Source organism: Amblyraja radiata, chromosome 14 (genome assembly GCF_010909765.2).
Source record: "Amblyraja radiata isolate CabotCenter1 chromosome 14, sAmbRad1.1.pri, whole genome shotgun sequence".
Classification (NCBI taxonomy): Eukaryota; Metazoa; Chordata; class Chondrichthyes; order Rajiformes; family Rajidae; genus Amblyraja; species Amblyraja radiata.
The window spans coordinates 44,166,713-44,194,026 of NC_045969.1; the positions used below are offsets into that span (position 1 = coordinate 44,166,713).

General features: G+C 43.3%; 1 protein-coding gene across 12 annotated transcripts in view; it reads right to left on the reverse strand.

Annotated features, from left to right (window-relative positions):
• Positions 1-27,314, reverse strand: part of dmd (dystrophin) — a 1,663,772-nt gene that overhangs the window by 542,029 nt on the left and 1,094,429 nt on the right. The gene's annotated exons all lie outside the window — the stretch shown is intronic.

A 27,314-nucleotide genomic window follows, 5' to 3' on the forward strand; every position in this document is an offset into this window, starting at 1 on the left:
TGACACTTGCCCTGAGTTACCTTTCCAGACACAGAGGGTCGATTAACTCTCTCTCCACATCCGACAGCTGTTAATATATTTTAAGTCTCTTTGATAATAATGTAAAAAAATATTCAGGTAGAATTTTAAAGAAAAATTAAAACAAAATAAAAATTAATACATTTAATTAAAACACCTCAAAATATGAAAATAATACTTAAAGTTAGTCAAAGCCTCCTCGGATTTACCATTTCAAACAAGTTCTGGGATCTCATTGTGGTGATTGCCAGCTATCCCAGGTGTGAGGGTCAGCCTTAATATATCTACTTTTGGAAACAAGATAACACCAGGTTCTACCACCGTCGCCGCTCTGGAGTGGGACGTTGCGGAAGAATTAGGGCCTCTCAAACTCTGACAAGTGCAACTGTGGAGAGGTACAAACAATGGCCCACCCACTGACATGCGGCGGAGAGGCATGCACTGTGGACGATCTCCGCAGAGGCACAGATGTGGCACTGGCTGTGGCAAAGCGATGGCAGAACCTCGTCTGACACACGAGCGAACAAACCAACCATTGAATTAAAAAATGATGGATAGTTTTGTGATGCCTCTTTCCCCAACTGTTATTACAAATAAAATGCCTGCATTTCACTCCAACCGAAAGCACAATGTGTGAAATTCGCAGTTATGATTAAATCTTATTTAATCAGAACCGCTCGCAATGGTTAGACAGCAGAAAGAAGCAATAAATCGATGGTCATCTCAGATAAAAGTTTATTATTTTTGCAGTCAATTGTAATTAAGTGAAAACGCTTGAATTGGCACTGAAGAAACAATGTTGTTTTCTCTTGCTTTTGTTTGTTCTTTGATTTGTGATTATTGTATTTTTAATCACCTAATAAAAATAATTATTAATCAAAGAAATATGGCTGCTTTACATCAACATTTCCTCTGAATTGCAGCACAAATTGCAGCACAAATTGACTTCCTAATGCCCCTGTCCCACTTCGGAAACCTGAACAGAAACCACTAGTGACCTTGCCCGCCACCCAAAAAAAAATTAAGGTCGAGGTGACCTGCAACCTCCTAACCACCTCCCACGCATATGTTGAAAACCTTCCTCGTCTATGAAGAAAACATCCTTCGACTGATAGCAACCTCCTTCGACAAAGTTGAAAACTGGCTTCGTTAAATTGGTCCGCGATTGAACAACACCCCCTTCAACCTCATACAACCAAACTGAAAACCAACAATGACCAGCGCCGACTGGTTACAGCTCAGTTGATCATGTGATGAAATGATGTCATGAATGGGTTTTCTTACAATAAAAGCCTCCCAGGTTTAAAAAAAAAAATCATTCTGAACCATGAGATCAGGGAAGGAACAAGTTAGGCGGATGTTACTAAAATTACATCTACTGCTGTCAGCAGCAGCCCTTTTGCTTCTGTCATGCAGGGCTACCTCCTCCTGTGGCATGTCCGTCTGCCACTCCTCCTCCTGGGTGTGCCACACATGCTTTTTGGAGGGTTGTGCGCTACTCCTGCGAGTCTGCCTTTTGGGAGCCATCACTTCTACAACTTCCCTCTGCTAAAAAGAACTCTGCCACTATGATTGAGCACACCCAGGAGTGACAGAGGTCACATGCTTATGTTAATATTAACCTTTTTTTCACCCAGTTTTTTTCCACCCGGGTGGTCTTACCTTCCACTACCTTCAACCTCCCGTGACCACCTTCGACTAGCATCGCAACCGGCTTCGACTAAAAAATCACCGATTTTTAAAACGGCAACCTATTTTATGTCGAGGACGGTTTTGATTTTGTTGAAATAATCGAAGGAACATAGAAGAAGCCTCGACTACGCGGAAACCACTTTCGACCATTAGGGAGAGTGACCAAAACCTCTGGGAACCTCACGGAAACCTTGGGTGGGGCTCAAGATCACCAGAGGTTTCCGTTCAGGTTTCCTAAGTGGGACAGGGGCATGATTAATATGTTTTAAACTTTTGCAATCTTGTAATCTTAAAAATGCTCAATATGTTAAAATGGAGCTTATTAGAGGCGTTGGCACACCACACGCAAATCCCTCACCACTGTGTCTATTCTTTCTGACCATATTCATATCATGTCTCTTCCTCACATGGGGTCTCAACACACTCTGCTACACCACCATCAACATGTCTGTCGCAGTACTCGGGCCCTTATATCGGCCAGTCTGATCATCTGTCAGTGCCGCTCCTGCCGACTTATAAATACAGCATGAGGCTTTGTACTCCATTCAGCTCTGGAACACCTCTTAATTGACCACAGCTCAGCCTTCAACTGCATAATATAGAATAAGTTCCTCTCTCTACTTCTGCATCTGGGCATCGGGACCTCCATCTGCAATAGGCTTCTTGTCCGGCAGGCCAAATCAGTTCGATTGTCAATCTTTGCACCATTCTGCTGTTATGCATTTAGAATTTAGAGATACATCGCAGAAACAGGCCCTTCAGACAACCAAGTCCACGCCGACCAGCGATCACCCCGTACACCAACACTATCCTACACACGAGGCACAATTTGCTATTTTACTGAAGCCAATTAACCTACAAACCTGTACGTCTTTGGAGTGTGGGAGGAAACCAGAGCACCTGGAGAAACCACACGCGGTCACAGGGAGAATGTACAAACGTACAGATAGCACTCGTAGTCAGGATCAAACCCGGCTCTCTGGCGCTGTAAGGCAGCAGCTCTACCGCTGCACCACAGTGCCACCCCACAGTGGCTGCAGTGGTGGAGTAGTATTTGTCATTGTGTTTATTGTTTTGTCTATTATTATTATTATTATTATGTATACTGCTTACTCTTTGAGATTCATGCTAATGATGAATTTCATTGTACCCTGGTCTGATAGTAAACTGATCTAATTCTGAATCATGTTAATACTATCAATTACAGGCTTGTGCTTCTATCCAAAGAATTAGTTTATTACAATGCAAAAAGATGCATGGTTATTGCAAACAAATGACAAGTATTCATCACTTTAATACAGGAATTCTGTAAATTAATGACTGTTGTATGTGGTCTCCTTCAATTAACTATAGTTATGGTCTGTTTATTGCATCAAGTCAATATTAACCAGACAGCCATAAGATAGATTCTATGATGATAAGTTCTGAGAACAACTGGAAGTATCAATTCTACACTCATAGAGTTGAAAGCAAGAGGAAAAACTAGTCATTAATGACCATGAATTTGTCTTCCACAAGAAATGTATACTGGAACATAGGCAAAGTACAGCTTTGCTTTACTTTAGACTTTAGAGATACTGTGCGTCAACAGGCCCTCCGACCCACCAAGTCCACGCTGAGCAGTGCTCACACCATACACTAATACTATCCTACACACTAGGGACAATTGACAATTTTGGAGTGTGGGAAGAAACCGGAGCATGCGGAGAAAACCCACGTGCTCACAGGGAGAACGTACAAACTCCGAATATACAGCAACTGTAGCCAGGATCAAACCCAGGACTCTGGCGCTGTGAGGCAGCAACTCCACTGCTGTGCCACTGTGCCGCTCCAGCTGTCTATAGAAACGATGAACTGCAGATGATGGTTGACCAAGGAAAGACACAAAATGCTGGAGTAACTCAGTGGGACAGGCAGCATCTTGGACAAGATGGATAGGTGATGTTTCGAGTCGGGACCCTTCCTGAAACGCCACTAATCCACGTTCTCCAGTGATGCTGCCAGATCCGCTGAGTTACTCCGGCCCTTTATGCCTTTCCTACAGCTGCATATGTATATATATGGAATTACGTTTACCATCTGCACAACACTGAGATTAGATAAGTAACATGCAGAGGTTACATTTACGCATCCGTCTACGCCGCACCTGCACCCAGGATGAGGTGTTCCAGACCAGGGCATCGGAGATTACCTTATTCTTTCGGAAAAGTGGGTTCCCCTCTTCTATTATAGATGAGGCTCTCACCAGGGTCTCCTCTATATCCCGCAGCTCCACTCTTACTCCCCATCCCCCTCCTCGTAACAAGGACAAAGTCCCCCGTTGTCCTCACCTTCCACCCCATCAGCCGTCACATACAAAACAGCATCTGCAGAGGTTACATTTGTTGTTTAATTTTTATCCATTGTAAATATATAATTGAAGGATTCTGAAAATTGGAAACGCACCACTTTGAAGAGGATTTGATGGCAACCATGAGCTGAATAGTCTGGAACCGTGCTTGTCACACGCTGCCCCCATCCGCCTAATGCAGAAGGCCAGGTGAACTGAGTAAGAAGGAACTGCAAATGCTGATTGAAAAACAAAGATAGACACAAAAAGCTGGAGTAACTCAGCAGGACAGGCAGCATCTCTGGAGAGAAGGACCCAAGAAGGGTCTCGACCCGAAACGTCACCCATTCTTTTTTTCCAGAGATGCTGCCTGTCCCGTTGAGTTACTCCAGCTTTTTGTGTCTACCTTGCCAGGTGAACTGACCCCTGCACCATCATGGGGAGCTGTGGGTTGCAAGTGGTGAGCAGGCTTTCCGCATCAGTCAGCTCGCTGACTGGCAAAGGTTTGCGAAGAATTTAACAAGCTATTAAAATTGATTTAAATCATTTAAATTAAAATAAAAAAAACTAAAATAAAAGTAATTATAAGCACAGTGAAACACATGTCCGTTTGAAAGTAATATGAAGGCAAAGAGCATTTAACGTAACTTTTACCACAGGGCAATCTATCCCTTTCTTATCTGTTTAATTGCCATTCCAACATCAGCCCTCTTCTGATTAAAGTGGTGGGGCTGAATGCAAAGTGAATCCAGCCTTTCTGCTCAGCGAGTCTTTGGCAGGAAGCTCTGGGAGAATTTGCGGAGGTATTTGATGACATTTGTCCTGAACAGCTGCCTAACGGAGGACTCCATGGGTATACCGGGGAACAGTCAGGACAGCAAAGAGACAATGATAGGCACAAAAAGCTGGAGTAACTCAGCGGAACAGGCAGCGTCTCTGGAGAGAAGGAATGGGTGACGTTTCGGGTCGAGAAATAGATCTCAAAGGGGGTCAAAAAATTAACAGCTGCAGGGAAACCACTCCTGTGGTCAAACCGGCATGGTTTAAAGTCCAGAACTAGGGTAGGGATCCTATAAAAGAGGTCACAAAAACTCGAGAGTATTCTCAAAATGAGAGGAAGGAGATTTAAAGGGGATTTGAGCGGAAAGATCTCTATGCAGAGAAAATGGTTGATCTAGAACTCACTGTCTGAAAGTGTGGTGAATTTGGATACAATCACTTTGTTTAAGAAGCATTTAGGCAGACATTTAAACAGACAAGGTGACGTGAAATACTGTCTTGCTGCAGGCAAATGTGATTAATGTAGGACAAAAAGGTCAGTGTGGGTGTGAACAGCCAAAGGGCCCAGTTTGTACTGTCCAACTCTAAGCAAAGGGAAGGTTGAGGCTGAGAGCAGCAAGTACCAATCTCAGTGGGAAAAGTGACCCTGCCATTGAGCACAAATTAATTGAAATCTGCAATAGGATCCTATGAACTCTCTTAGTTTTGTTTAGCTTAGAGACACAGCATGGAAACAGACACTTCGGCCCATCCACTCCATGCCCACCCTCAATCACGCTAGTTCTATGATATCTCACGTTCTCAACTCCCACCATTCCCAACTCACTAGGAGCCATTTACAGAGGCCCATTAACGTACAAACCTTTGGGATGTGGGAGGAAAACGGAGCACCCAAACATAACCCATGCAGTCACGGAGAGAACATGCAAACTCCGCACAGACAGCACCCGGCGTCAGGATGGAACCCAGGTCTCTGGCGCTGTGAGGCAGCCACTCTACCAACTGTGCCACTTTGCTGCCTTTTGCTATATTTAGTTCCTTTAAGTTTGTAAATGAAATGTGAATGAAAGATAATTGATGGTGTGCTAATATTAAGCAATGGGAATAGCATGACTTGCTGTGAAAATGATGACGATGTTTCTGTCATGCATATTTTTACATTTATCACAAATAAATTATACATTGAAGTAAAGACAAAAATGTAACTGCTCCACCTTGGGGTTCAGCAGTGAGTCTGCACCAGAACAGACAATAACATCTGATCATAGACACAAAAAGCTGGAGTAACTCAGCGGGACAGGCAGCATCTCTGGAGAAAAGGAATAGGTGATGTTTTGGGTCGAGACCCTTCTTCAGACTGAATCTTCAGACCGAGTCTGAAGAAGGGTTTGGACCCAAAACGTCACCTATTCCATTTATCCAGAGATGCTGTCTGACCCGCTGAGTTACTACAGATTTTTTGTGTCTATCTTTGGTTTAAACCTGAATATTGATTTCTCTAGCTTCAAGTAACCCCGGCATTCCCTCTCTCTCTATCCCTCCCCCACCCCAGTCACACCAGCTTCTTGTTTTCACCCAACAGCTAACAATGGCCTGTTTCCTTTGTCATCGTTACTTTTTTTTTGTATGTCTTTCATTCATTGTTCTTCATCTCTCTTCATCACCGTCTATATCTCGTGCTTCCCTTTTCCCTAACTAGTCTGAAGAAGGGTCTCGACCCGAAACGTCATCCCTTCCTTCTCTCCAGAGATGCTGCCTGCCCCGCCGAGTTACTCCAGCTTTATGTGTTGCAGTTCCTATCTCCACATGACATCTGATCAACTCCCTGAGTTTCACCACACACTCAGAAGCCTGAGTGGCTGACAACCTCAAGAACCATCAGCTATCAGTCACCTTGATTGGACCCAATGTTAACAGAATCAATTTGAACTGATTTACATTTGAATTTACGGAGGACAGATTGTTGTTGCATGCTTCACGGGTCACGAGGAAAACAGACGTACGTTAAAGCAGTAATTAGGAGGGTCCTTTGGGAACAGTGCCGAAGGATTTGAGATGCAGAATTCTAAGTGGTATCAAGGCACCCTAAAACATGGAGGGGTTACACAGGAGCCCAGTTGTGGAGGAAACAGGCTAGCTTGCAGTTGATGGAGATAACTGAGGAATGCATAAAGCTTAGTTTAGTTTGAAGACACACTATGGAAACATGCGGCCCACTGAGTCCACGCCAACACTATTTCTATGTAATGCCACTTTCTAGTCCACTTTACATGTTCTAGTCCACTAACATCCTTTACATGTTAAAGGCATGTAGGCATTTTACAGAAGCCAATTAACCTATGCATTTGCTATGTGTTAAGGGCCTGTCCCATGGGCATGCGACTCCATGCGGCAAGTGTGACCTAAAGGGCCGGTCCCACCAGCATGCGCTTGCATGCGGCAAGAGCAACCTAACATGGTCGCTTGAGCCGTACGGCCTCGCGGGGCCGGTCCCACTTCGATCGCCGGAGCCGTATGGAGTTGTGCGGAGCTGGTCCCGACATCGCGCGAGGCTCTGAAAAACTGACCGTGTTCAAAAATTCTGCGCGACAATGGCCCGCCGGCCCCCAGCCGCCTCGACGCTGTACGTCATGCGCGAACTTCCCGTGGACTTCGATCGCACTTCATGTCACTCACTCGACCTCCGCGCGGCCCCCGCTTCTGGTTAGTTCGCGCTTGCCGCATGCAGGCGCATGCTGGTGGGACTGGCCCTTAAGAGTTTATTCTGAGAAATACATGATGGTTGCGAAGGCTGACGAGGCAATTTGTGCTTTAACGTCCCACTGATATAAATGTGTTGTGCACACCCCTTTCGCTCAGGAAATCCATTATCTGTAAAGTATTGGGACAATTTACAATTTTTTTAATCGAAACCAATTAACCTACAAACCTGTATGTCTTTGAAGCGTGGGAGGAAACTGGATCACCTGGAGAAAACCCAAGCTGGTCACGGGGAGAACATGCAGACTCCATACAGACAGCACCCGTGGTCAGGATCGAACCTGGGTCTCTGGTGCTGCGCCACTGTTCAGTATTGTATTGTATTGTATTGTATTGTATTGTACAAACCCCATACAGACATGTATGTGAAACAAATGCATCTGGTTTAATTAAAAGGGAAATAAAGCACTACATCCACTGTCTTGAAGAGGGATAATGCAAATCTTAAATTAAACAAATCTTTCAATAATCGTTCAGAAAAAATTCTATCAGTACTGGCTGCAAAAATTAAACATGCAGCCCTAGCTATTAGCTACAATTTGTAAAATCTTATTAGCTAAAATTATCGCTCAATCTTGATTACATTCCCAGGAGTCATTTAAGAGGTTCACTGGAAAGCATGCAATTCTCAGAGCAATAAAATATTTCAATGAAAATGATAAGTAAACAACATAGAATCAGTGCTAACCACAGATGGAGTTGGCACAGTTACTGCTGGTGCTTCACGGTTCACCAGCCTTCCCCATCAGTGCAGTCAGAGTATTTCAGGTGCAAACTGTGCTGAAAAGCTAACAACACTGTAATTTAATTTGTGTCCCCAGAGTAGTCTAATTCTCAAAATGCAATTATGCATCAGAGATGTGTTTAGGTAAGCGGGGCCGGCCTTCGGAGGTACGGGGCACAATTGGGAACAATTTTGGTGAGCCCCAGATTCCCAGCCAAGGTCTGTAGATTCATAGAAATATAATTAAAGTCTATTATAGACTTTATATCTCTATGGTAGAATGGAAAGTAATCAAAATATACACTTAAAAAGTGCATGCGTTAATGGACCAAACAGATCTAAGCTACATTTTGATATAAAATTGCATACATGTAAGCCTACAAGTAGCAAACAAAATGTGTAGATCACCTCTGAAAAGTACATAGTTACAATACCACTTGTTTTAGTGACTGTGAAATGAAATAAAAAAAGTTATTTAATTAAATAGATCCTGGAAAACCAATAACCATTGGTGAAAAACCAGTCCAGGCATTAAAATCAGCCCCATCCTACCCTTTGGGCTTCTACCCCATCCTAACTTAGTTGTGTGTGTTAGTTGTCTGGGCGTGATGTGTGTGTGTGTTAGTTGTCTGTGCGTTATGTGTGTATGGGAGGGAAGGAGAGAAGGAAGAGAGGGAGGGAGGGAGAGACGGGAGGAAGGACAGAAGGGAGGGAGGGAAGTAGAGAAAGAAGGGATGGAGCGAATCATTCCTTCCCTCCCTTCTTTCTCAAGCAACCCACAGTAGCGTCCAACAATGATGTTCCCGTCAGTTCCAAAGGATCTCACCATTTATCGCATCCATGATCCCTTTTCCCATGGAACCTCACCTTGCAACTGAAGGAAGTTGGAATACCTGTCCCCATCGCCAATCCTCCAGCCTCACCATCGTCAAACAGCCGTCGACATGAAACAGATTCACATGCATCAACTCCCACTTTCCCTATTACATTCGGTTCTCTCAAAGTGGTCTTCTCTCCACCCGCATGAGCAAATGCAGGCTAATTGGGCACTAACAAGCTCTTGTGGTAACTTGGATCTTACGGTTGCTAGAACTTTCGATCCCCCCTCGACTCCAAGGTCGAACTGTGTGTCTTTTAAATCCTCCACTGGAGAGTTAAATGGCAAAATCTGGAACAACAGTTCTAGTTGGGTCACGCTCCCTATGCGAATGTGAGAAGGGAAAAGAGAGAGGAAGGAGGGAGGGATGGAGAGAAGGGAGGGAGGGAAGGAAGGGAGGGAAGGAAGGGAGGGAAGGAAGGGAAGGAGAGAAGGGAGGGAGAGGGCCATCGGCGGGAGCGGATGCCGGGGTCTGGGCGTGGGCTGAGGCAGATGTTTGTAAACGTTGCTCCAACCCCCGGCCCGACCCTCCGTGTATTGTTCACGGCGTCTCCCCGGGGAGAGAGAGGGGTGGAGCCGGGCCTGTGTGCGTAAAGCACAGCGACTGGAGGGGCGGGAGCGCTGCCGTGAGCGAACGACTCACCTTCCCCTTCTCCATTCCCCCTCACACCCCACTCCCCGTCTACCCCTTTCTTCCCCCTCCACCACTCTACTCTCTCTCCACCCCTCTCTCGCCCCTCCACCCGGGGTAGATCTACCCGAGCCAAGAGTAGATTACTCTGGCGCGGGGCCCCCTGACTCGCGGGGCCCAATTGGGAGCAATCGGTCCAATCGGCTTAAGGCCGGCCCTGTAGGTAAGCCATCCAAGTGGACACGAGAAAGCAGCATCCAAGCTTCCAGCTATGCGTTAAGAAAATACATTTTCCCCGTCCATTATACTGGTAAATACAAACAGCCGGATAATGGTGTAGGAAAGAACTGCAGATGGGAGTTTAAATTGAAGATAGACACAAAATGCTGGAATAACTCAGTGGGCCAGGCAGCATCTCTGGAGAGAAGGAATGGGTAACATTTCGGGTCGAGACCTTTCTCCAGAGAGGTCTGAAGTAGGGTCTCGACCCAAAACGTCACCCATTCCTGCTCTCCAGAGCTGCTGCCTGTCCCGCTGAGTTACTCCAGCATTTTGTCTCTATCAGCCATGCAATGGTCTACTACACTGTCTTGAGAAGGGAAACTCTGCTGAAGTGAAAACCAAATTCTTTGTCGGATAAATCAACCTTTCTTGAAAGGACAACTGAACAGTTGAAAAGATTCCAAACTATACACTTCTGGGACTCAGGCAAGAAACTGCAAAATTCTATGAAATGTACGTGCGCTGACTGTGGCTTTAATAGGCTTCTGACTCTGGGTTCACTTTATCTCGGCTGACACAACAAGTGGAACATTAATGGCTTACTGCACAGTTGAAGAAGCCAACTTTGAGATGAAACACCAAACTACAGTGCCTGCTCTCTTGGGTACACATCACAGTCCCATCGACACCTTTTATTTTTTAAAGGTAATTGCCAAAGGAACCAATGCCTGGAAATCGATGTTCACTCTCTTTCATGTTCTGAATTTGTGCTAAGTAGCATTTAATAGGCTTTTTGATGTGCAGGGAATGGAGGGATATGGATCATATGCAGGTAGATAAGATTAGTTGAGCTTGGCATCAAGAACGGCAAGATATTGTGGGCCGTAGGGCCTGTTCCAGTGCTGTATGTTCGATAGCACTGGTATCCACTCTCATCTCCAGAAATAAATCTTGAAACTTGGCAGAAATCCTTGATGATGTCCGCATGCCAGCCATATAATATAACTGGACCCGTGTGATTCTGTGAGGACCTGCATGTAGAGTTTACTGTCATGGTATTGAACCAGTAGGGACTGTCCAGTGGCTCAACGGTAATGTTGCTGCCTTACATCGCCAGAGACCTGAATTCCTTCCTGACTATGGGTGCTGTCCATATGGAGTTTGTATGTTCTCTCTGTGACTGCCAAAGGGCCTGTTTCCACGCTAAATCTCTAAAGTCGAAAATCTAAAACTCTAAGGTCTCATGAAGAATTCTCATGATGGTTGCCACAGTGTAGTGACATAAAAGGCTGCAAGGAAGTCATACAAAATGGAACAATTAAATCCTTACGTGCAGCAGCACAACAGGTGCATCAACATAGGAGTCAGTAGGTAACATAATAAAGAACAAAGCGAAGCACAATAAAGTTAAAGAAAAGTGAAATATAGTACAAAAACAAAACCCAAAGTCCCGAGTGCAATCAAGGCAGTTTGCAGTTTAGTTGGAGGTTAGAGTGTTCATAGTCTGCTGGTTTTTGGGAAGGTATTCCTGAACCTGGACGTTACATTTACCTTCTTCACTGGCAGGAGTGAAATGTGAGGGAAAATGTGGAGGAGTGAGGACATGGCACTTAGTGTGTACAATTAATTCCCAAACCACTGTGAGCCATTGCCTGATCAGTGGGTCAGTGATCATTGAAAGTGTGGACTGCTGAAGGGAGTTGCCACGTGCAAATAATCAACAGACACTTCAATCACCATCTCATTCCCGATAGCGGAGATCAATAAGCATTGAGGAATCGTGATTGCAAGTGCGACATCAAAATATTCTAATCAAGTAGAAGGCATATGAAGGTGTAGAGAAAACAAAAGCATTTTTAAAAGTTGCAAAGAGATGAAGACAGACTGAGAAAATGAGCGTCATTGCGAATACCGATTCGGACATGTAGACTTTTCATCAAATCACTCAGCAAGGTACAGTATGTCACCACTTGGTCCATTGTGCCTGCATCGAGGTGTTAAAGAGCAAACTGATTTGCCCTATTTCCAAATCTTACAAAGCTGCCACAAGACAGGCAGAGGAGACAATAATTTTACTGGATTTGGTGAAAAACAAAAACATGGTCCATTTTTGTGCACGTTACGTTGAATATACACGTGGATCATACCTCCCAAACTCCTGTACAGTGTTCTGTCACAGGGTCAAAGGAACCCAGGGCCCCCAAAGAAACGGTTCAAAGACTGCATCAAGGATCACCTCCTGCACGCAGGACTAGCCCCAAACGAACTGGAAACCCGTGCCAGTGACAGGACTGGCTGTCGTGTTCGCCCACTAGAAAGGCGGTCAGCAGTTTCGAAGACAATCGCTGAAGCCGACTCGTTAGTGCCAGACAGGAGGAAGGCTGCAGCCCTAAATCCCCCCCACAGCGGCCTTCATGTGCCCCCGCGTGTGTGTCTCTCTCATCAGACCCGTGAGTCTCACTCGATCCCACAAGGCATGAGGCTGCACAACCATGCTATCGTCATCTACGCCGGGCACCATCACATTGCAGATATGACTAATACTATGAAATCTTACTCCAGTTACAACATAAATGTTTGTTTACAACCAAAACACAGGGATATTGTTTAGATGAATTATAATATCATCTTCCCACAGTATTATTTCACAGTTTAATTGATTCCACACTCCATTGCCTTCACCTCCACAAAAAGGAATTATCCATTGAATAACTAACCAACATAAACAAGCCTCAGTGACTCAGAATCAACCAGATCTGGGAGTGACTTTATTTATTCCATGGTAAGAGAACAGATATGATTTATAATTTTATTTGAGAGTTGATAATTCCCGTGAAGTTTATTTCTCGCTAGCTTGGACAAGGAATGATGTGGTGCACACTTTCAAAAGTCAACAGAATAGATCGGAGCAACTGCAGATCTTTCAGTGTCACAATGATGTTGAGAAAATAATGGGATGGATTTCCTGGAGGGTCAATGAAGTAAATACAATACTGAACTATAAAGCCAAAATGTCAGTGTACCAGTTGGAGAACGTCCAGATCAAATTGCACCAGCAATACTTTCTGGTGACTGAAGCGTACCACTGACGTTGATGCAAGCTGCAGAGAGGACCCAGAGGAGTTGCAGAGAGGACCCAGAGGAGTTGCAGAGAGGACCCAGAGGAGTGACGCAAGACACTTGTGATAAAGGTAATGATAATGGACCTTAAACTCCAGAAACATTGAAGGAATAGGTTGTTATGGTGGGCAGATCAGTGGGTTCTTCATTGGATAGATAAATTACCAGAGGCCAAAAGGCCTTCTCAATTTGTATTTAACTGTGTATTCATTAACTAGCAATTTTCACTCTGTGATGTCCCTTGTGAAACTGCCACAGGGGTTGTTGAAGCAAACCAATTACAACTTGTGGTGTCTCGTGTATTTCTTTGTTATTTTGGAATAACACAATAGCTCCTTGTTTATCATTTAGACCGCTTAAACTTTTGTTGATACACGGTAAATGATGAATGAAATAATTGGATAGCTCACAAGAAACATGTAATTACAGATGTTACAAATTCGAACCTACTGAGCACCAGAGGTGCAATTTGCAGCACTTAAAAATAAGGCGCATCAGGATTATTGGAATAATATTGCTTTGGAGCAAGGGATAAACACACTTGAAATGGGGCATGGCTTCCACAAGTTGAAAATGCAGGATTGATATGAGATATCAGCCTAGAACATTCATTTTAGTTAAGGGCAATTCAATGGTTCAAAGAGAAGAACCTAAGCACGAACATGATGAGTGAAATCCAGCTCTCAAATGATCCACAGAAAGGAAGGGAACAAAGGAAATTCATACAGCCAGCTCAGGATGACCAGTATAAAGGGAATGAAATTAACTTCCTCTTGTCATTTTTGATATGCAGATCAGAATATTGGAAGAAAAAACTAACTTGAATTTTCCAAACTGCAAATGTAATGGCTCGTCAGAGAATAAAGGACTCCACTGATATATCAAGGTTGATTCAGATTTACTCCAGTTAACCTATAGAAATTGGCAAAAGTTTTTTCACATCAAACTTATTCTTCATCTGCTTTTCATGTTACCAATCACAAACGATTGCTAACATGAGCATAAATTAGGACATTATACTTGCTGCTTCATGCTACAAATTGTCGAGTTTTAAAGTTATACGTCGGAGATACAGGCTCTTCACCCCACCATGTCCATGGAGACTATTGGGAATCAACCTATGCTAATCCCTATTTCCAGTACTGGCTCATAGCCTTTTATATCTTGCTGATCAAATTGCTTGTCTCGATAAAATGTCCTTAGATGTTGTGAGAATCTCAGCCTCCACCACCCACTCAGATAATGGGCTCCATATTTCCAAACAATACAATACAATACCATTTATTGTTATTTGAGCCTCAGTGAGGCTCATACAGCCACTGCTTGTATGAATATTGATTTCTCTAACTTCAAGTAACCCTTGCTTTCTCTCTCTCTCCATCCCTCCCCACCCCAGTTCTCCGACTAGTTTCACTGTCCTCTGAATCTTTTTTTTAATGTTTCTATGCAACGTTGCCACCTCAGCCAACAATGAACCATACTGCATTTCCTTGGTCGTTGTCTCCTTTGATCTGTCGTTTTCACACCTTACCACTCCATATCTCTAGTTTCCCTCTCCCCTGACTCCACCCAAAGTAATTGAGGGCAGGAGAGGGGAAAAATGAGCTGAATAGCTGGATAAGTTAATTACACGATTACCTGCAGGAAATTGTTGCACCTTCAAATGAGGTTGTGCCCTGGAAAGTAGGTGGTAGGGGGGGGAGGGAATGGAGAGGGAAATACATTGTTCTCTTCTCGGGCAAAGCCAACATTGCATCAGATGTTTTTTAAGCTTACAGTTCAAAATAAACAAAATCCAACCTTTGGTCAGCCTTAGATTAAAAATTCTTCCAGAACAAGTAAAGTCTGAAAAGAATTCCACAGGAGATCACCATATAGACTGTTGTGCATCTATCAACTGGTCAAGCATAAAGTCATACAACACAGTTACAGAGTCTTTAGCCGACCACACCAGTGTTGCCCATTATGAATCAATCGATGCTGATCCCAAATTCCAGGAACTGACCTCCAGCATTTTATGCCTTCCCGTTCAAATTGCTTGTCCTTAAATGTGGGAATTTCTTCCTCTGCCGCCCTCCCAAACAAGGTCATGGAATTACACAGCAACAATTTGGCTCTGCAGCACAACTCATCCATGTGGACCACGTTGCCCCATGTGAGCAAGTCCTATTTACCCGCATTTTGTTCATTTCCCTCCAAACCTTTGCTGTAGATGTACCTTTCCCGGTGCTTTTCAAATGCTGTTACAGCACCTGCTTCAACTACCACCTCAGGCAGCCCGTTCCTTATACCCACTGCCCTCTCATTGAAAACATTGCCCCTTCAGTTCATATTAAATCTTTCCCCTCTTTTCTTAAACCTATGTACTCTGGTTCTAGATTCCCCTACCTTGGGTGAAAGACTGTGCATTCACCCCATCTATTTCCCATTTGATTTTATACATCTCTACAAGAAACCTCTGACTCGGGCTTCAAATCTAATTTTACCTAGGCTGACGCACCAAGTGGAACATTAATGGCTCAGTAAATGATTGAAGATGCCAACTTTCAGATGAAACACAGCAAACCACAGCACCTCCCCTCTTGGAAACACATCACATTCACACTAACTATTCCCCTCATGATTACATACATGCATTCCAATTTAACATTCAATTGTAAATTCATTTGTGAATTCAAAATCGGGCAAATGCTATTTTTAAGTTTTGTTAAGACATGCATCAAAGTCTAATATAAAAATAATATCATTTTGAACATCAATATAATTAACATGCATTTATGTGCATATTCAGAACAACTGCACTTTGACTAACCACAATAGAAACCTACTGTGCCTGAAACATAATCATCTCCCTTCCAGATTTTATTTTACATTCTGATCCATTTAAATAAGTTCCTGGACCACTGTCAAAAGGTTCAAGCTGATGTACTGCCATCAGCAGTGTATCCTTCTTGATATTTTTACATGTCAATTAAAGACCAATGCTGTACACTTTATTACTAAATAATATTAGGATACTTAAGGGGGAGCAGGATGGATCCAGATATTCATCCATCAAGATTAGATGTTCTGTGAAACTGGCCAAGAGGGAAATAGATGAATGAAATTGAAATTGCTGAAAACTCAGCAGGTCAGGAAAGGGGCAATGTTTCAGATCGGGGACCTTTCAACAGAACTGGGTAAATGAGAAAACAAGTTAGCTTTCAGCAGCAGAAAAGGGGGCAGAAGAAAGGAAATGTATCTAATAGGACAAGAGCAAATGAGTAAACGTAGCAGTAGGACAAGCACAAAGGATACAAGGAATTGCATATGCTGGTTTAATTTTAAAAAAGGACACAAAGTGCTGGAGTTACTCAGTGGGTCAGGCAGCATCTCTGAAGAACATGGATAGATGACGTTTCAGGTCAGGACACTTGATGTATAGGAAGGAACTGCAGATGCTGGTATAAACCGAAGATAGACATAAAAAGCTGGAATAATTCTGTGGGACAGGCAGCATCACTGGAGAGAAAGAGTGAAGACTGAAGAAGTGTCTCGACCCGAAACGTCACCCATTCCTTCTCTCCAGAGATGCTTCCTATCCCGCTGAGTTACTCCAGCATTATGTGCCTATTTTCGGGACTCTTGGTGTTTCTTTGCCTGTTTGACGGGTTGCTTAGAGTAAGATTGTGTGACATGACCAGCTGGCCAATCTATGCAAATTGGAAAAGAAAATCTGTGCGAAAGTGATGACATTCAGAAATATCCGATGTCTCGCCTCATCAAGTCATCAATGCAGAACAAGCTCTTCAAGAACTTTCACAATTCTATCTCTGCACTGATTCCACAATTTCTTCTCAGATACATGCACATGCTATATTCCACTTTACGTCATTGAAACTATATTTTTGCCGTGACTAACCCCAATATGTTCTGGGAAAATGTTAGAAGCTGCAAATAAATTATGTGAAGTAAATGAGAATTGAAGGGCCTGCCCCACTTGGGCGTTATTTACGCGTCATTTACGCATCACGACGCACAACGTGACATCATTTACGCGTCACGCACGCGTCGTGATGCGCGCATGGCATGCATTACGTGCGCATGGCGCATGGTGAGACGTGGTGGCGTAGGCAGTGTCACACACGGCGCCCTAGGATTTGGGGATTCACAAAATCTTCACGCGCCACCTGCATGACACGCAAATTACACCCAAGTGGGACAGGCCCTTTAATGAGTACAACAACAGGACTAAAAACTCAGTGTCATCAGGTTGTATCTATATGATTCATCTACGTTTATACTTGCTTCTCGTAATTAATTCTTGTATTTCTAACTTCTCATTGTTATCCCACCAACATATTGTTATCTATACACCAGTGTAAATTTTGCTTACTACAAATTAAATGGAAACAATGCGGGTCCTCCCAGGTTATGACAGGGTTGCATTCCCGAGAATATCAAAAATCAAAAGGGGTGTAGATAAGGTCACTCATCGCATTTTTTCCCTCAAAGTTCTGAGAGACTAAAACCAGAGGGTATAGGTTTAAGGTGTAAAAGGAACTCAAAGGGCACATTTTACGAAGAAAATGGTTGGTATGCAGAACAAGCTGCCAGAGGTAGTGGTGGAGGCTGGTAGAACTATCACGTTTAAAGGCATTTGGACAGGTACTTAGATAGGAAAAGTTGAGAGGGGTTTGAGCCAAGCACAGGCAATTAGATCTAGCTCAGGTTGGCAAAATGACCAGCATGGACAATTTGGGCCAACGGGCCTGTTTCTGTGCTATTTACCTCTCTGTTTTTAACCTGAACAGTTGGCAAATCAGAAATACAACCACCTGGCAATATATTTAAATAGAAACAATGGGCAACATGTAGCTAAACCAAGGAGTTCCACATGGCAGTGGACACAGCATCCAGCAAATCCTTGGTCGACTCGCAAACACTGTCCGCATGATTAGAGCGTACATATGCCAGGCATTGAATCCAAGAAGGAGCTATGAACAATTTTTTTCTGGAGCTAAATGTGTTAATGTTTCTTCTTGTGAACTACAATTGAATCTAACTCACTATTAATATGGTGGAACAATATTTTGACTGTAAAATGTAATACTCTGTAATACTGCTGTGAAATTAACTTCATTGAACGAGTCTCTCTCTCATGAGGTTTTTAGACATGTTCCCTGAAGAGATGCAGTTTTTTTTCTCCAGTCATCACATTTAAGATGTTTTTATGTTATGAGGAGGTGTTAAATAGTAGAAGAACTGCCTTGAACAAAATAACGTGAATGACAGATTTTTACCGTGAGGAAGCAGCACAAGTGTACTTATTTGCCAGCTTGACAAACTACATCCATTGGCATCTGATGTTTCAGAATTAAAATTAGGAAGCCTTCCATAATATGACCTGGTGTAGACCAATTGGTCTCTCAAGTCTATTGCCCCAATCAATAAAATCATGGCTGATGTAATGTCAGTTTCATTTTACCCCCTTGCCCACCCCCTCCCCACCCTCACTTCCCAGTGCCCCACCTGGATTTTCACCCAAATTTTGCAACCCTGTTATCCTTCCCTCACAGCCTGAAGAAGGGTCCCGACTCGAAGCGTCATCTATCCACGTTCTCCAGAGATGCGGCCCGACCCTCTGGGTTACTCCAGCATTTTGTATCTTTTTTGTAGCAAATCAGCATCTGGATTCCTTGTTTCATAGTTATGGGCCTGTCCCACTTAGGCAACTTTTTAGGTGACTGCAGGAGACTATGCAGTCGCCACATGGTCCCTACGCGTTCGCGGGTAGTTGCCAGGGAGTCGCCTTCATGGTTGCGAGGAGTTCCCGCATTCTGGGAACCAGTCGCAGCCTCATTATGGTCGCCACAAAATTTTCAACATATTGAAAAAATTAGCGGCGACTAGAATGAATCCGCCATGGGGAGTAGCGAGAATTCTCATGCGTAGGTGGGTCGCCAGGAGGTCCTAATGGGTTGCCAGGAGGTCGAACGTTCTCGGAAGTTCTCGTAGGTTGTAGCCGGTGCTGACCGGTGAATCTCATTGGCTCATTGGGGGGGAAAAAATGGTCAGCAGTAGTTTTCAGAACCAAGGATAACTGAACGGTAACGTTAATGTCCGCCGAGCTTCACAGCCGTGTATCTCTGGCTTCTTAAAAGTTGTCTCCACTCCTTCTCCACCCTTCTCCCCCCCTCTCCACCACCCCCCCCCCCCTCCACCACCCCCCCCCTCTCCCCTCCCACTCTCCCCCCCCCACCTCTTTTAAAGGACTTACTATACACTATGCTTTAGCCGTCTTAATTACAGCGCCAACCTTCCTGTTCATCGCGGTGTGTATCACCTTGGCTTTGCACTGTGTGAATTTTTTAGGCAGAGCTCCCCCCGCTTGCCCTGTCCCCTGCCTGCATAACGGTCTGGTGAAGGAAGCGATGTGTGTGTGTGTGTGCGCGTGCGTGTCCCACTCTGACAGTTGCTGTTCCAGTTGCCGTTTTTTCAGGCAACTTGACAGTCGCCGGCAGCCCGCTGAGAAATGGCCTAAGTGGGACAGGTCGGTCACAATACCACTTACCCGCACCCTTCTACTATCCCTTGACTCACTTGTCATTTAAATATCTATCAAACTCTCTCCAGTTCTTATCCAATGTCTCTTCCTCCACCGCTCACTGAGGTGTAGTAGTTCAAAGATTGATGATGACACTCTGAGACAACTTTCTCATCATGTTTAACTGAAATGGGATATTATGTCAAGCACATCATTCCTTAAATACGGAGACTAAACATTGTACAAGGTACTGCAGGTTCCATCTCAGTGGCACCCAGAAAAGTTACACCAAAGCCTCCTTACATTTGCCTGCAATACAGATGAACATTTCATCAGAATTCCTGATTACTTGCTGTATTTGTAATGCAAATATTTTGTGCTGTGACCATCCACAAGAATCCCTAGATCCATCTATACCAGTAGGAGAATAAAGTGCTACTATGGTCTGTGCAATATAAATGTGCTAACTCTCTTGTGGTCGTCATATCTTTAAATCTACATGCAGATATGAGAGGTTAAATTTATTTCTAAAATGGGAAAGGCAAAAGCCTGATTTAAATTCAGATGGTTTGAACAACAAGGGACCCCATCTCCATTTCTCTGTGATTCCCTCTCTTCTAGACGTTGCCAGTAGCAGAAGAGGGTGGTGGGCAGAGGCTAATGTGGGACATTGTAATAGACATATGCCATTAAGTCCCATAAACCAGTTCCGCTATTCACGGTTGATCACTGCCTTAACTCCACATATCTGTCTTTCCCCATACCCGTTAATGAATCTGGTTTGCAAAAATTCATCAAGATTTGTTCCAATAGGACAACCGGTGCAAAAAGAACAAATTCTCTCCATTTACTCTCCCTCTCTACATTAATAACTTGCAACTTTCGTTCAGATAAATCCCAAATCTTCTGAATTCCAGACAATGCAGTATTAGCTTGTACAATGTCTTGTAATGTAATCTTTAGAGCCCAGGTATTATTTTGGTACAGGTTGAGTCTGAAGAAGGGTTTCGGCCCGAAACATTGCCTATTTCCTTCGCTCCATAGATGCTGCCGTACCCGCTGAGTTTCTCCAGCAATTTTGTCTACCTATTATTTTGGTACATCTGGTCTGTAATCCCTTTGTGATCAATGGATCTTTTCAAAACTTGAGGCATTCAGAGAAACACCAATTAACGGAGCTTTTTTTCCCAGGATGTCCCTTTCTTAACGTAGCTTGAAAGACCTTCGAAGAACTCAGGCTGGTTCAGAGCTTATGAGAATCCATTTGAGAGGAATAATAGATTCCAGAGAAGTCTGGTTACTTACGCCAACAGCGATATGGCTCTGCTGGGAACCAAAGATGATTCCAACCTGTCAGCAGCTAGTATTTCCAAACTATCAAATACAGACATGAGTGAGCTTCCCCCATTTCATCTTAAATTACCTGCACTATTTCCAATTGGCGTGGGAAGGATGGGCGAGTTGAATCAGGATGATCAGCGGCAGAAAGTCAAGCGACAGCAGATTCAGGAGTAGACTCACAGTTCACAACCGTTACCACCACCCTAATTTAGAATGTGCATTTGTTGAATCACAGTAAAGAGAGCTTCTTTAGCCAGAGGAAGATGAATCTGTGGAATTCATTGCCACAGACAGCTGTGGAAGCCAAGTCAATGGATATTTTAAAGGCGGAGATTGACAGATTCTTAATTCGCAAGGGTGTCAGAGATTATGGGGCAAAGGCTGGAGAATGGGGTTGAGAGAGAAAGATAGATCAGCCTTGATTGAATGGCATAGTAGACCTGATGGGCCAAATGGCCTAGTTCGGTTCATAGAACTAATGAACTTATCAGAGCTCCCAAGGCATGAATTACTGCACAAAGCCGTGGCCTGTAACAGGTACTTAAGCCGGTTCATGGATTCGTCCGCCTCCTGTCATTTCTGTGGCATGGAGGAGTCTGTGTACCATTTGTACATGCAGTGTGAGAGGTTGCAGCCCCTGTTCGATTACCTGAAGGGGCTGCTCCTCACGTTTTGGCTCCAATTTAGTCCAATGCTATTAATTTATGGGCACCCGGTACAGAGGGGGGAGGGTCAGGAGGGAGGAGGGGGGTCTCCCTGTCGGTCTGCTTCTGGGCCTGGCTAAGATGACCATTCGCGGGTCCAGGCAGCGGGCAGTCAATGGCCGCACAGGGGTCGGCTGCCTGCCCCTTTTCTGGGGTTACGTCCTTGCCCACGTGTCCCTGGGGAGGGAACACGCGGCATCCACGGGGATGCTGGAGGCCTTCCGCAAACGCTGGTCACTGCGGGAGGTCGACTGTACTATAGATAAGGATGGCGGGATTTTAAATTGAATTTGTTGTCTTTGTTTGTAAACTGCCGATACAGGCAGTTTTTGATATGAATTATATTCTACTATGTCTGTTGATTTTGTTTTTTGAATAAAGTATTTGTAAAATAAAGGCATCAATTACTAAACGTAATTCCATTGACCCGTTCTTTCCACATAAACCCGAATTTTAACCTGTTTCAAATTAATATTCTAGCTTCACTGAAAAGATAATGTTCTCTGTTGCAAGCACACCTAAAATTAAAGCAAAATAATCCATAACTGAATAACCATTTTTGGAGTAAAATTACTCTTGGACGCTCTCTCTTAAACTGAACAACAATCATCCAATGAAAGAAAAACTGAAAGAAGTGTTTGTTCCTTTTCATCGAATCATAGAACAGAGAACAGTTCAGCACTGGAACGGGCGCTTCAGCCAATAATGCCTGTGTGGAACATGATTCCATGTTCAACTAATCTCCTCTGCCGACATGGTATTCATATCATTCCTTTTTCTGCACATCCAATTGCCTATCTAAAAGTTTCTTAAACACCATGATCATATCTGCTTCCACCATCACACCAGGCAGCGTGTACCAGGCAGCCACTACCCTTCTTTAAAAAATCTTGCCTGCACCTCATAGAGTGATGCAGCATGAAAACAGGCCCTTCGCCCCAATGTGCCTACACCGGCCAACATGTCCCAGTTAAACAGTTACACTGTTTGGTCCATCTCCCTCCAAACCTGTCTTGTACCTGTCTAACTGTTTCTTAAATCTTGGGATCGTCCCAGCCTCAACTACCTCCTCTGGCAGCTTGTTCCATACACCCACCACCCTTTGTGTGAAAAAGTTAGCTCTCAGATTTCTATTAAATCTTTTCCTTTTCAACTTGAACCTATGTCCTCTGGCCCTCGGTTCTCCTACTCTGTGCAAGATAATATGTGCATCTACCCGATCTATTCCTCTCATGATTTCCTTTAAACTTGAAGAAGGGTTTCGGCCCGAAACGTCGCCTATTTCCTTCGCTCCATAGATGCTGCTGCACCCGCTGAGTTTCCCCAGCAATTTTGTGTACCCCCGAACTCCTTTAAACTTTGTCTCTCTCATTTTAAAGCGACACTCTCTAGTTTTTGATCATTCCACCCTGGGGAAAAGGTCTGCCCAATCTATGCCTCTCATAATTTTAACAGGTCTTCCTCAACCTCAAGAGAATCCTCCAGAGAAAGCCAAGCTGACTGCCCCTTATTATACCAAGCTCATTCAAATGTGAGTAACTCCTATCCCAAATAATTCTTTACCCACCACTAATGTGAGGCTCACTGGATTATAATTTCCTGGACTGTCTCCACATCTCTTCGTAAACAAAGGAATAACATTGGCTACTTTCCAGCCCTCCGGACATTGCCTCTGGCTAGAGATGATACAAATATTGTTGTCAAAATCCAAGCAATCTTCTCTCTTTCTTCTCTCAATAACTGGAGATAGCTTGCCCTGGGGCTCTGAATTCTTTTTAAGAGACCCAACACCTCCTTAATCTCAAAATGCTCCAGCATATTAGTAAACTGCACATTGATGTCACGATCCTCTTCTGCTTGATGAAAATAGATGCAAAGTACCCCTTTAGTACCTCGCCTACAAACTCTCACTCCAAGCGCAAATTATCTCCTTTATCCTTGAGTGGTCCTACCTTCTCCCAAGTTACCCTGTTGTCTTTACTATAAGGTATAAAATGCCTTGGGAATATATTTAAACCGACTTGCCGATGGCATTTCAGGACCCCTTTTGGCCTTTCTAATTGCCTACTTGAGTTTTTCTTGCTTGCTTCTTATTCCTTAAAGTTCCTGTCTGGTTTCATCTTCCTAAACCTTGCATATGTTTCTTTTTCTTTTTGACCAAATTTAAAACCTCTCCAGTCATGCAAATGTCCCTTTCCATCTTATCATCATCCCTCCTCCTTTCTTGGACATGCCGGTCCTGAACTCTAATCAGCTGGTATTTTAACAACTCCCGCATGACTGATGTGGAGTTACCCAATAATAACCGCTCCCAATTTACTATCCCAAACTCCTTCCTAATAATTTGTAATCTGCTTTATTCTAATTTAGTCCTTTCCCCTAAGGTCCAGACTTATCCTTGTTCATAAGGATCTTAAAACTTATGGAGTTGTGATCATTTGATTAAATCAAAACATTTGATCATCTTTAAAAGATACTTTTAGCTTTCTCTGCTCTGACAATAGCATTCCAATTTTCTCATCAATTATAATTTCCTATTGCGGGATTCCCAGTTAATTTATGCTCTGAACACAGTGTTTTTTAGCTATCTTTTCTGCAACAAAATGCACAATTCAGAACAAATAGCCTGACTTACTGTACATCGTATAAATTTAACGCTCCCTTTTTCATTGTGCTCAATGTCTTTAGTTAAAAATCCCCAATATGCTTACCCTTTTACGAATTTGGTCTTTTGTGCCAAGATAGCCTTTAAAAGTCCATAAATAACATGTCACAATATACAGCAATAATGCTTAAAGGTGAATATCAATAAAGATATGCCATGGTAAATATTTTCTATTATTGACATGTAAACATATTTTATCAATCTAACAAAATACTTATTGTGAAAATAATCAGTCACAACAATGAAAGATTTGACTATCTTTTTTTAATTTTCAATTGAATCTTCTCAAAATGTCTTTTTAAATCTATATTAGGAAAAGCTGGCCTGAAGTAATAAATATCAAAGCATCATATCTCTCAAAACAAAAAGGAGATCTTCACTTTAGTTATTTAAAAAAACGGTATTGTTATGGGCCTGTCCCACTTAGGCGATTTTTCAGGCGACGGCCGGCGACTGTCAGAATGGAACACACGCACACACACATCGCTTCCTTCACCAGCCCGTTATGCAGGCGGGGGACAGGGCAAGCGGGGGGAGCATTGTCTGAGTGAAATTCACATGGTGCAAAGTCAATGTGATACAGACACGCACCACGATGAACAGGATGGTTGGCCCTATAATTAAGACGGTGAAAACACAGTGTGCCGGAAGGGTTAAGTAAGTCCTTTAAAAGAGGGTGGGAGAGGGGGGAGAGGGGGAGAGATGGGTGAAGGAGTGGAGACAACTTTTAAGAAGCCAGAGATACACGGCTGTGAAGCTCGGCGGACATTAACATTACCGGTCAGTTATTCTTGGTTCTGAAAACTATTGCTTACGTTTTTTTTCCCCAATGAGCCAATAAAATTCACCGGTCAGCACCGGCTACAAGCTACAAGAACCTACGACAACCTTCGACCTCCTGTCAACCCACAACCACTGCACCTACCGCACGAGAATTCTCGCTACTCTCCTTGGCGGCTTCATTCTGGTCGCCGTTAATTTTTCAACGTTGAAAAATTCGCTGAGACCATAATGAGGCGGCGACTAATTACTTGAATGCGGGAACTCTTCAAGACCATGAAGGCGACTCCCCGGCAACCACCCGCGAACATGTGGCGACTGCATAGTCTCCTGCAGTTGCCTAAAAAGTCACCAAAGTGGGACAAGCCCATTACAATGACCCTAAGTAGAGTCCTGGTTACATTTCCTGTTTAAGCTGCCATTGTCCGATGAAGGAAGATTTTTGGCTACCAAGTTCAGCACCAAATGATCTAATCAGCTGGCTACTCAGAAAAAATAACCATTAATACACCAATGGTGCATTCTCCATGTTTTAAACTAGCCACGTAGATCACAGTGATCGACAAATGGACTTCTTACTTGTTAAAAGGTGAAATGTGAAGAAAATATTAAGTATGCTGCAATCCATTATTCATCTCAGCCTGAATATTCTTGTACGTTTGGTCCTGAGGGAGCATTCTTACTCCCTTTAGGATACACTAATTGAAAAAAAAAAAAGGTTGACTGATAAATCTTCCAGAGCTCACTTTCCTAAAATGTAATTAGAAAAATAACATAATGGATGCCTGAGTGAACGGAACAAAGAGGACGATCAAATCAGAAGCAATAAAGTGATTAATTGCAACTAACATCTGCACCTCCACAATGCGATTTTACCCTTGTAACTACTCCAGTTAGTTGTTATTCAGTGGGTGAGTTGCAGGACGATGGTGTCAATTCACCGCTGTGCACAGAAGCTATGAGAAGTGAGGCACCGATTCCCACAGGTATTTAGGATGTGGCAACTGTTTCAGACTTTGTAGCAGAACTCAATTAAAGCACAACATGATTCTACACAAGGCAGTTAATTGAACTAAGAAAGCTTATATACCGAGGTTTGCAAGAGAAAAACAATCTGCACCATGATTTATCACAGACGAGGCTAATCCAGCATTTGCTAATGGCTATAACTTTATAGGTTGTGTCCTGAGCTAGTGACTGCAATGTTTAAAGAACTAGCTTTAAAATCCAGAGATAATTAGCAATTGTAAGGAAATATATACATACGTATCAACAACATAATGATTTAAAACGTAAATTATAGCACTCCATAACTTCAAATTTCAGTACTGGAGCATTTCCACAAATTCATCAGGTTTATGCTCATCCCATATTTCACTTCATGCAATCAAAACATATACCCTTTGATTCAATTGATTAATTTTGTGGTTTATTCTGGCAGCTCGTGACTGAGATTCTTCAACATTACGTCAAATAAAATGCAATAAAATTCAATTTCTGCCTCGTAAATTAATTTCAGGACACTCTAATATTGCAGCCAGGTAATTTCATCGGGGGAGACACAGTGCTTTGCTGAGATACTACCTTAGCCTTTCTGGATTGCACACAGTCTACTATTATTATGACAGACCTCTTAAAAAAAGATTTTGGGTTCAGCGGATGGCGCGTCTGCAGTAATCGGACACCACTGTCTCTTTAGGAACTCCGGCTCCTATTTACACTGCGAGAGGCCATTAAAATTGACAAGCAATTGCTTCGATTGACACTTGTGCAATGATGCTCTATTAGTATTTTTGCTATGCAGTAACAACAATATATTTTTTGCTGTTTGACTTACGGAGACAGGACCCGGGTTCGATCCTGACTACGGGTGCTTGACTGTACGGAGTTAATACATTCTCCCCGTGACCTGCGTGGGTCTTCTCCCTCACTCCAAAGATGTACAGGCTTGTAGTTTAATTGGTTTGGTGTATATGTAATTTGTCCCCAGTGTATGTAGCATAGTGTTGATGTTTGGAGATGGCTGGTCAGCGCGGGCTCGGTGGGCCGATGGGCCTGTTTCCGCACTGAACCTCCAAACTAAACTAAACTAAAAAAGTAAACAAAGAAAAAACTTTGTATTTTAAAAAGAAACTCATTGTTCTA